The sequence below is a fragment of the Bos taurus genome, chromosome 7, assembly GCF_002263795.3.
Source record: "Bos taurus isolate L1 Dominette 01449 registration number 42190680 breed Hereford chromosome 7, ARS-UCD2.0, whole genome shotgun sequence".
NCBI classification, from domain to species: domain Eukaryota; kingdom Metazoa; phylum Chordata; class Mammalia; order Artiodactyla; family Bovidae; genus Bos; species Bos taurus.
In genome coordinates, this window is record NC_037334.1 from 102,255,101 (window position 1) to 102,266,660 (window position 11,560).

The window sequence follows — 11,560 nt, forward strand, 5'->3', positions numbered from 1 at the left end:
AGCAGCATCCTTTGGTGGTATGCATTAATCTACCCTGTCCAATTTCATATCCTTAGTATATTTAATCATGGAACACAGTTTACATATGTAAAGGTTTCACATGGCAATTATTGGCATATTGAAGTAGACATCTTACCACTGTGGGCTACATAAAATTTTAACAATTTCCATGAAGTATTTGGAACACTAAAAGATTATTTTCTGCAGAGTTCTAGTAAGGTAGTCTTTAATCACCTCTTCCTACCAAGATGTACTCTTAAGTATCACAAAGTCATTCCTCCAAGATTAACTCCAGCAGAAATAGAAGCATCAAGAGAGACATGAAACTGTCAGAAATTCCTGGAGGAATGCAGGGCTGTTTTGAACTGTTGTGTGAGGGGTTAACAGTCCCAGTCTAAGGCATTTTGCTCTGGACATCAGTATTCTCTACCTTGCCTTGAGGCTCTCAGTTGTGCCAGAATCCACGTAAATGCAACTGTCCTCAGGCATAAAAGCTTGGCAGCACAGATTCTGATTAGGAGCATCAAAAAGCTTGCCATGACTGATAAACCTTGGGTAGTCACGTCTCTTCCCCGCCCCCTCATGGAAACCTCCAGGATGTGTGATGCATACTAGGATGGTTTCGGTACTCAACCCACTTCACCTTCAGGCTCCCCCCTCCATTCTGCGCCCACAAGCATCAGGTCTGAGACAGACTGAAGTCTGACCCTTGACTTTCCCCCATCTATGTTACTAGACAGAGCAACGCACACCTCAAGAGGAATACTAACTGACAGGCTAAAAGAGGAAGATAGCTGGAAGCATAGTTCTTTCCAAGGCAAACAGCAGAGTGGATGGCTGAGTCCATCAAAAAAGAAACAAGCTTTAAACGGATGGGGCAAAGATTAAAAAAAATCAGCATTTAAAATATAGCAAAACAGGTAAGGAAAGACGTTAACAACATGAAACAATAAGGAAGTGTAAAAGAAAAGAACCAAGTAGAAATATAATGTGTTAAAAAAAAAAAAGCAATAGCTGAAATACAGGACACAATGTTGCTGTTACCGCTGTTCAGTTGCTAACTCATGTCCAGCTCTTTGCTGCCCCACGGACTGTAGCGCACCAGGCTTCCCTGTCCTTCACTATCTCCCAGGGTTTGCTTGGAGTTTTGTCCATTGAGCTGGTGATGCTATCTAACCATCTTATCCTCTGCCACCCTCTTCTCCTTTTGCCTTCAATCTTTCCCAGCATCAGGGTCTTTTCCAATGAGTTTGCTCTTCACATCAGGTGGTCAAAGTTTTGGAGCTTCAGCTTCAGCATCATCGATGGGTATTCAGGGTTGATTTCCTTTAGGATGGACTGGTTGGATCTCTTTGCTGTCCAAGGGACTCTCAAGAGTCTTCTCCAACACCACAGTTCGAAAGCATCAGTTCTTCAGTGCTCAGCCTTCTTTATGGTTCAACTCTCACATCCATACATGACCACTGGAAAAACCATAGCGTTGACTATACAGACCACAGAGCACAATAGATGAGGTAAAATGTAGAATTAATACACCTGAGGAATTGATTAATAGATTGGAAATTTTGATTGAGGTACTCTTCTAGAAGGAATCAGGAAAAGATAATGACATAGAAAATAGAAAAGTTATGCAATATGAAGGTGATATATTGTTCATAAGAAATTGTTACTTTTCTAAGCTATCAATTTGCCTGTTAATTGAACCAAATCGGTCTTGTTTAACAGGCTGATCATAAAGATAATCCAATCTGCTTTGAGGACATGAATAACTAATATAAGAGCAAAACCACTTATTCAGCAAGACCAGGGAAAATGTATTTTTTCCTTGGATAGATGCCATATTTCTTATTATTTTAAAGTCCTAAGCATATAACATTCTGAATGAACATATTATGCTATCTGATAACTATGAAGAATTATGTACAGATTAATATCCTAACGGGAGAAAATTAGAATAAACATAATCATATCCATTTAATAGTGTTCATCATCATTGTATTGCAAAGTAACCTTGCTTAGATAGGTTAGATAGGTAGCAGTTCCTGTAAATGAGTGTAAGTAACAATTTATAATCAATCAACATTTTTGTTCTCTTCTCACTTTTTGGTCCTCCAGCCAAAAATCAGTATTTCAGGTAAGAATTGCCATCATTGTCATCATTATTACCACCGTCGTCTTTATCATCATCACCCTCATGGATGTGAGCGTTCCCAGCCCTCTCCTTATCCTCAAACAGATACAAACCAGCAAAGGCTTGTTTCAGATTATATGAGCCTTGGCATTTCCTTGCCACCCATCTCCTTATACCATGCCTTAAAACATAAATGTCCAGTTTTTTGCATGTTTGATTTTGCTAAATCATTGGCAAAATGTTCCATCCTTCCTTTCTTCCTTCTTTCCTTTCCTCAGCATTTATTAAGTGCTCACTATGCACCAGTACTGAATGATGTTGGTGATAAAAGAGAGGGAAAAAAAAAGCTATAGCCCCTGACTTCTGCAAGGCCTCAAGGATCGGTGAGCAGTTGTTAGACACTGGGTTGTCCTTTGCTGAATGTCCTGGGAGCTGGGGGATTTGAGAAAGCAGAAATTCTGGACCATGAAGATATTGACTATGTGTCACAGATATGTTCTCAGGGTGTGGGAACAAAGAACATTTCTAGTCCAGGATACGCAACCATGGAAAAGCAAGGGGGGAAAATGTGACTACAGAGATATACTACCTCACAGAAGGTAAGCTGGGTTTTAGGGAATAAAGAATGATCAGCAACTCCTCCAGGAATGTAGGAATGTTTCTCCCTCATTCTCTTACTGACTTCACAGACATACACAAACACACCCCAGGTCTGAGCTAAGGACCAACCTTCAGCACACACACTGTGATTTTAAAAACCAGCTCTTTCCAACTCTGATGATTTAGCACTGAGAAACAAAGGCCTTCATTTGCCTGATGACTGTGATACAGTTAAAAGCGTAGTGTCTCTGAGATGGCCAGGTTGCTAAGTACCACAGGAACCAAAGTGCAGATTTATGATTTCTGGCCAATGAGTCACGAGGATGGGTTTATGTTTCAAAAATAATCAATAAAGTGATAGAGCAGAAATCACAGTGCCTTATAAGGAAGTCACAGTCATGCTACCATTTGCTAATAGTACTTCATGTGATAACATGTTGATTAAAGTCACTGAATTGATTGCAGTATATGTACCACTTCCTTGAAAGACTAGAAGCTGTCAGATGTTATAGAAGAGGTGAATACAGGGAGAATCTCTGTAAGACAGCCAGGGGTCTTTTTCCAGTAAGTAGTTAGATGTTCAAAGAACAGAAAGGGTAGCTTGAAGAAACGGACTCTAAGGCTCTTGTCTTCAGGGTTTCCCTGGACAGAGGCCTAAATAGGCCAACAAGACGACCTTGATAACCTATCTAAACCTATGGTGGTATGTGCACTTCTTACTCCAGTCCTAAATAAGCAGGTTTCAAATCTCAAATTGGTTTTCTCTGCTAGGAAAAAATATTTCCCTTCAAAAGTGATTAAGTAGACTTTCTACTACAAATTCATCTCATGTGACTTTGGGTAGTGATTTTTTCCAGGAAGTGGGTAAGTTGATCTTGATAGTTGGAAAATCACCAACAGCACCATAGTCTGAGAGAAAAAGAAACTGCACAATACTTTTTGAATCCCAGTTTATCCTCCATAGCTATATACCTTGCAGTAACCTTTCAAAGCCTGTGTCACACACAACTGAAGGGGAGGCCAGTCTTGTAATAAGCCAATCTTTTTTTATAAATGGAAAAAGTAGTGTCACTGAGATTATGAACATTTAGGTCTATACTATTCTGTCTCTGGGAGTCTTCTATTCATGAATTCTGCTGAATACTTAGGCAGAATGATAACTTCAATACTAAAATCTCCTCAGAGTTAAAAGAAGTCTAAGAAATGATAATGCCTTGTTTGGCACACATTAACACATCTGTTCACTTCAGTTCAGTTCAGTCGCTCAGTCATGTCTGCTCTTTGTGATCCCATGGACTGCAGCACACCAGGCCTCCCTGTCCATCACCAACTCCCGGAGTTTACTCAAATTCATATTCATCGAGTTGGTGATGCCATCCAACCATCTCATCCTCTGTTGTCCCCTTCTCCTCCTTCCCTCAATCTTTCCCAGCATCAGAGTCTTTTCCAATGAGTCTACTCTTCCCATCAGGTGGCCAAAGTATTGGAGCTTCAGCTTCAACATCAGTTCTTCCAATGAACACCCAGGACTGATTTCCTTTAGGATGGACTGGTTGGGTCTCCTTGCAGTCCAAGGGACTCTCAAGAGTCTTCTCCAAAACCACAATTCGAAAGCATCAAATCTTCAGTGCTCAGCTCTCTTTATAGTCCAACTCTCACATCCATACACGACTACTGGAAAAAGCATAGCTTTGACTAGATGGACCTTTGTTGGTAAAGTAATATCTCTGTTTTTTAACATGCTTTCTAGGTTGGTCATAACTTTCCTTCCAAGGAGGAAGCGTGGTTTAATTTCATGGCTGCAGTCACCATCTGCACCATCTTAACAAATCTGTACTATTATTGAAATGAGTATATGAAAGTTCTGTGATTTGACTGTCCTTTTGACCATAGTTTGACCTAAGAACTCAGTACATGCAAATTGTATTGTCAGTTGGGACTGAATACTTTGGGTAGTGAATGTTAGTGAAAGTGAAAATTTCTCAGTTGTGTCAGACTCTTTGCAACCCCGTGGACTGTAGTCCACCAGTTTCCTCTGTGCATGGGATTCCCCAGGCAAGAAATACTAGAGTGGATAGCCATTCCCTTCTCCAGGGGATCTTCCCCTCGGGGATGAACCTGGGTCTCCCACATTGCAGGCAGATTCTTTACTGTCTGAGCCACCAGGGATCTTAAGTGCATGTGAAGTGTTACTTGTTATTGTAGGAACTTCAAAATGGCAACTGCAAACTTATTGTAAAAGGTGTGTCTTAAAAATGTATTCTTTACCTCCAACATTTCAAAAACTCATCTAACACATGTGCCTATGAAAACAATATGGAAATACAGAAACATAAAGAAATAGTCACTTATATATTCACAAATTTGATTTGATGCACACCAGCTTAATGTCTTACGGAATTGCGACTCTGTGGGTGCCATTCTCAATTAAGGTGGACGCTTGCGTAGATGCAACTCATTACCAGTGCTACTCTGCCGATTTAATAGGAATTAACCTGTTAAAATGGGCTCAGATTGATTTGCTGTCTTATTTGGTTACCTGACTACACATCTGACAATTCTCTGACATTAGAAGTTTACTTGTAATGAAAGAAAGCCCCAAGATTAAAAAGTGGAGAGGCAAGGTGTGGGAACTCAGGTTGCTTTTATTAAGGTTTTTTGTTGTTGGTGGTGTTTTTTTTTTTTTTTTTAGCTGTGCCTTGGGACTTGCGTGATCTTAGTTCCCTGGCCAGGGATCAAACCTGTGTCCCCTGCAGTGGAAACAGAGTCGTAGTCACTGGATCACCAGGGACGTCCCAGGGGTGATTTTCCTGTCATGAGTAGGGGTACTTTGTGTCTACCCAGTGTGATCTATGTGGAAATCTCCTCCGATTTTTATATTCCACACCTTGTCTTAGTATCGAGTAGTCTAATTCTCCCAGAGCACCAGCAGTCAAGGCTGTATGGGTGAAACAGTTTTCCCTGAAGAATTGGGGGTAATTAAAGAAAATTAATTACAACAGAGGAAAAAACCTTTGAATATCATATCCTACATATGTCTGTTTCCCTAGTGCAAAGGAAGGAAAAAGACAAATTCATCCCCTTCACAAGGGGTCACTTAAGGGCACACACCAGTCCTGTCTTGCTCTCCCACCTTCTTTTTCTTTACCTTCAGCATGCACCCCTCTCCTTTTTAGTAAAACTCTTATTGTCCACCCCTACAGGGATTTGTTTGACTCTGGTTTCCATCTCCCTCCTCTAGGAGAGTAATCCAGAAAATGAAGTCATCTTCAATGATATATTCTCAATGACATATTTGATCTGGAACAGTATCAAGAGGACTTCAGCAGAACGTCCTGGCTGAGCTCACTGGCAAAGCAGAAATGTCTGCAGAGGCATCACAGGGAAAAGTGAAGACTGGATTTGGATTTGAGACTCCAAGGCCTAATCACTGCATGGTCATTAAACTGGAAAAAGGAGTAATTTGTAATCCAAAGATGTAGAAGTGATTTTTTTTCATTGGACAAACTGAGTTAATGACTAAATGAAAGGCTGAAGACTTCAGAGGAACATCTCTGAAAGGAAATTTGAGAATAAATCTAGAGTTAATGTAATACATTGTAAGATATCTGAAAGACTGAGGTATATCTAAAACAACATGGAAGGCTCTGTTTTACAGTGAGTAAGACATGGGGGGATTCATTTTTCCACTCAACTAATATTTATCAGGTGCTTAATATGTGCCAGGAACATTTAAAGCGCTAGGAAATAGAGCAGTAAATAAAACAAATAAAAATATCTATGGCTCAGATGGTAAAGAATCTGCCTGCAATACGGAGACCTGGGTTCGGTCTCCCGAAGATCCCCTGGAGGAGGGCATGCAACCCACTCCAGTATTCTTGCCTGGAGAATTCCATGGACAGAGGAGCCTGGTGGGTTACAGTCCATGGGGTCACAAAGAGTCAGACACAACTGAGAGACTAACACTTTCACTTTCACCTTCATGGAGCTTACATTTTAGAGGTGGAAGCAGAAGCTAAAGATGATAATTAAATGATGGGTTGAATGCCATAATGCAAGGCAAACCAAACAAAAAGGGGGAGATGGATTTGGTGGAGATGTCAGAGAACAGTGGCTTAAAATCTTGTGCTCAAGCAAACTGTATGTTTATAGATACGGGTGAAAACTTTTCTGTAAAAGAGTCAGAAATGACTATAAACAGAAGCATGAGGATCTACAGAAAACAATATGAATCTGTCACATAAGAGACAAATGTGATCTTAACCTCCCGTCTCTATTCTAAAGACATCCTTTCACTGTAAGATGAGCGCTGTTACGTTGTTACTGAAACAGCGGCTTCAACAAGGTGAGCTTAGGTGCCCCTTCCACAGACTTCCGTAGTACCTGCTGCTTCCTTATTGAAGGAGACCCTCACCCCCAGTGTTGTTCTTGGAGGAGAAGTTGAATGTAACAAAGACACAGATAATGAAGCCTCTGATAGAAAGAAAAGACTTCTAAGCTCCTGTAACTTTTAAGCTTCCACAAGGCTGGCTATACTTTTTGTTTCCTGGCCTTATCTTCTGAGATATGTGTCCATAAAATGTTCCCACCCTTAGTTATTTTGGTGGGTCTCTGTTTCTTTGCAACTAAGCTTTTTGCTTTCAGGAATCATAGCCCTGAGTCACTACCCTGTATTAGGTACTGTATATAGGTTATATGTGAAAAGAAGAGAAGCGAAAAGCAAAGGAGAAAAGGAAAGATATAAGCATCTGAATGCAGAGTTCCAAACAATAGCAAGAAGAGATAAGAAAGCCTTCTTCAGCGATCAATGCAAAGAAATAGAGGAAAACAACAGAATGGGAAAGACTAGGGATCTCTTCAAGAAAATCAGAGATACCAAAGGAACATTTCATGCAAAGATGGGCTCGATAAAGGACAGAAATGGTATGGACCTAACAGAAGCAGAAGATATTAAGAAGAGATGTTAATAATACACAGAAGAACTGTACAGAAAATATCTTCATGACCCAGATAATCACGATGGTGTGATCACTGACCTAGAGCCAGACATCCTGGAATGTGGAGTCAAGTGGGCCTTAGAAAGCATCACTATGAATAAAGCTAGTGGAGGTGATGGAATTCCAGTTGAGCTATTCCAAATCCTGAAAGATGATGCTGTGAAAGTGCTGCACTCAATATGCCAGCAAATTTGGAAAACTCAGCAGTGGCCACAGGACTGGAAAAGGTCAGTTTTCATTCCAATCCCAAAGAAAGGCAATGCCAAAAAATGCTCAAACTACCACACAATTGCACTCATCTTCACAGGCTAGTACGGAGAAGGCAATGGCACCCCACTCTAGTACTCTTGCCTGGAAAATCCCATGGATGGAGGAGCCTGGTAGGTTGCAGCCCATGGGGTTGCTAAGAGTCGGACATGACTGAGCAACTTCACTTTCACTTTTCACTTTCATGCAATGGAGAAGGAAATGGTGACCCACTCCAGTGTTCTTGCCTAGAGAATCCCAGGGATGGGGGAGCCTGATGGGCTGCCGTCTATGGGGTCCCACAGAGTCGGACACGACTGAAGCGACTTAGCAGCAGCAGCAGCAGCAGCACACGCTAGTAAAGTAATGCTCAAAATTCTCCAAGCCAGGCTTCAGCAATATGTGAACCGTGAACTTCCTGATGTTCAAGCTGGTTTTAGAAAAGGCAGAGGAACCAGAGATCAAATTGCCAACATCCACTGGATCATGGAAAAAGCAAGAGGGTTCCAGAAAAGCATCTATTTCTGCTTTACTGACTATGCCAAAACCTTTGACGTCCACAATAAACTGTGGAAAATTCTGAAAGAGATGGGAATACCAGACCACCTGACCTGCCTCTTGAGAAATTTGTATTCAGGTCAGGAAGCAACAGTTAGAACTGGACATGGAACAACAGACTGGTTCCAAATAGGAAAAGGAGTTCGTCAAGGCTGTATATTGTCACCCTGTTTATTTAACTTATATGCAGAGTACATCATGAGAAACGCTGGACTGGAGGAAGCACAAGCTGGAGTCAAGATTTCCAGGAGAAATATCAATAACCTCAGATATGCAGATGACACCATCCTTATGGCAGAAAGTGAAGAGGAACTAAAAAGCCTCCTGATGAAAGTGAAAGTGGAGAGTGAAAAAGTTGGCTTAAAGCTCAACATTCAGAAAACGAAGATCATGGCATCTGGTCCCATCGCTTCATGGGAAATAGATGGGGAAACAGTGGAAACAGTGTCAGACTTTATTTTTCTGGGCTCCAAAATCACTGTAGATGGTGACTGCAGCCATGAAATTAAAAGATGCTTCCTCCTTGGAAGGAAAGTTATGACCAACCTAGATAGCATATTAAAAAGCAGAGACATTACTTTGCCAACAAAGGTCCGTCTAGTCAAGGCTATGGTTTTTCCTGTGGTCATGTATGGATGTGAGAGTTGGACTGTAAAGAAGGCTGAGCACCGAAGAATTGATGCTTTTGAACTGTGGTGTTGGAGAAGGCTCTTGAGAGTCCCTAGGACTGCAAAGGAGATCCAACCAGTCCATTCTGAAGGAGATCAGTCCTGGGATTTCTTTGGAAGGAATGATGCTAAAGCTGAAACTCCAGTACTTTGGCCACCTCATGCAAAGAGTTGACTCATTGGAAAAGACTCTGATGCTGGGAGGGATTGGGGGCAAGAAGAGAAGAGGACGACAGAGGATGAGATGGCTGGATGGCATCACTGACTTGATGGACGCGAGTCTGAGGGAACTCCCGGAGTTGGTGATAGACAGGGAGGCCTGACGTGCTGCGATTCATGAGGTCGCAAAGAGTCGGACACGACTGAGCGACTGATCTGATCTGATAGGTTACATGAATACTCAAAATACTCAAAAGCAACCTGGAAAAAATGGATATTATTATGCTTGTTTTCTAGCTGAGGGAACAAATACAGGTTAAATAATTTTAACAAGGTCACATGACTAGAAAGCCTGGACTATATGATTTCAAACTCCAGGCTATCTTGATTTTATCACATTGAATCTTGTAAAGTAATTCGTTGACAAGGTAGGATGTCAATTGACCCATAAATGTAAATATAGTTCACAGCTGTTGTAACAAATAGGAAAAAGGATTTTTCCATAGATTCTTTTTATTCTGGAAAAGATTGCCTATACAAAAGTGAATCTTTGTAATTAAAAAAGAAGGCTTTTGGCTATTTGGGAATAATGAGAAATTGCAGTAATATAGTGGGCTTTTTTTTTTTTAAACTTTTTATTTTGCATTGGGATATAGGCAGTTAACAATGTTGTAATAGTGCCAGGTGAACAGTGAAAGGACTTAGCCTTACATATATCGGTCCTGCCCCAAACTCCTCTCCCATCCAGGCTACCACATGACACTGATCAGAGTTCCATGTGTTATATAGTAGGTCCTTGAATACTATAGTAGGTTAATGATTAGAAAGGTTAAAAAAAAAAAAGCCCCTTTATGTAATTTCTGAATAGAAAGTAACAGTGTAATGTCTGTTAACATTCCAAAGCATCAAGTTTTGATGGAGGAATTTAAAAACTGATATCTGAAATTTTATTTTTTGACTAGGCATTAATTTTGCATGTCAAAATTCAAAATATACAAAAATATATATATAGGAAAAAGTTGACTTCCTACCTCTGTTCCCCAGCCATCAGCTTTTCCTTCCTAGGGGCAACTAATGTTTTTCACTTCCTGGCTATGCTTCTAGAGATATGTTCTAAATATGCAGATGTGTTGCTTTTAAACTCCTTTAGGTTTTAAAAACATATTATTTTGAGATGATTATGTGTTCACATGCAGTTATAGGAGAGGATACAGAGGGATCAATATGCGCCTCACCCAGTTTTCCCCATCGCTAATTTACAGTAGAGTACTAGATAGTACTGTACTATAGCTCAATAGCACATCCAGGGTCCAGAACATTGACTGTCCACCAGGGTGGCCTCTGGGCTCCATAACCCTGCCTCTCCCTTTGTTTCTCCAATTAAGGGCTGCAGTTGCTAATTTCTGAACTACCTCATTAACCACCTTCAGCATCTTGAATTCTTGCATCAGTGGTCTTTGTAAAAATCTGGTCGCCTCTATTTTCCCTTCGAGCTTCTGCCTGAAACAAGGTGGCGATGTGGCATTTCTTGCGCACCTGGCTTTGCAGTCTCTGCGTTATATCCACTGTGCTGTTATCAAATCTACCTCTCCTGATCTCTCAAACTGACTGTTTGCTAGGCAATGCTATTTACACCAATGTATACTCCTTCCCATTGGAGAAGGAAATGGCAACCCACTCCAGTGTTCTTGCCTGGAGAATCCCAGGGATGGGGAAGCCTGGTGGGCTGCCGTCTCTGGGGTGGCACAGAGTCGGACACAACTGAAGCGACTTAGCAGCAGCAGCAGCAGCATACTCCTTCCCAGATAACCATCATTTTTTTTTCCCTGTCTCACCCTGTACCTAATTGAATCTTAGTTCCTGGACTAGGGATCGAACCTGGGGAGTCCTAACCACTGGACCAGCCAGGGAATTCTTGACAACCATCATTTTAAAGTAATTTTTTGGGAAGGTGCCTTGAGGCAAAGATATAACTTACAAAACGGGCATTCTAGATGGAGTGTCTGACCCCGCAGCTTCAGAAGGCCTTTCAGAACACAAGGTCCATCTTCATTTGCACCTAATTTTTTATTAGCATCTCATTTTTCTTTATAGATTGAATAGATCGTCATAGAACATAGAAAAGCTCTGAGCATTACTCCCACCTCAGATCCCCCCTTCAGCCACAGCCCTCGCAAGCCACAATTGATCTGAATTAAGAC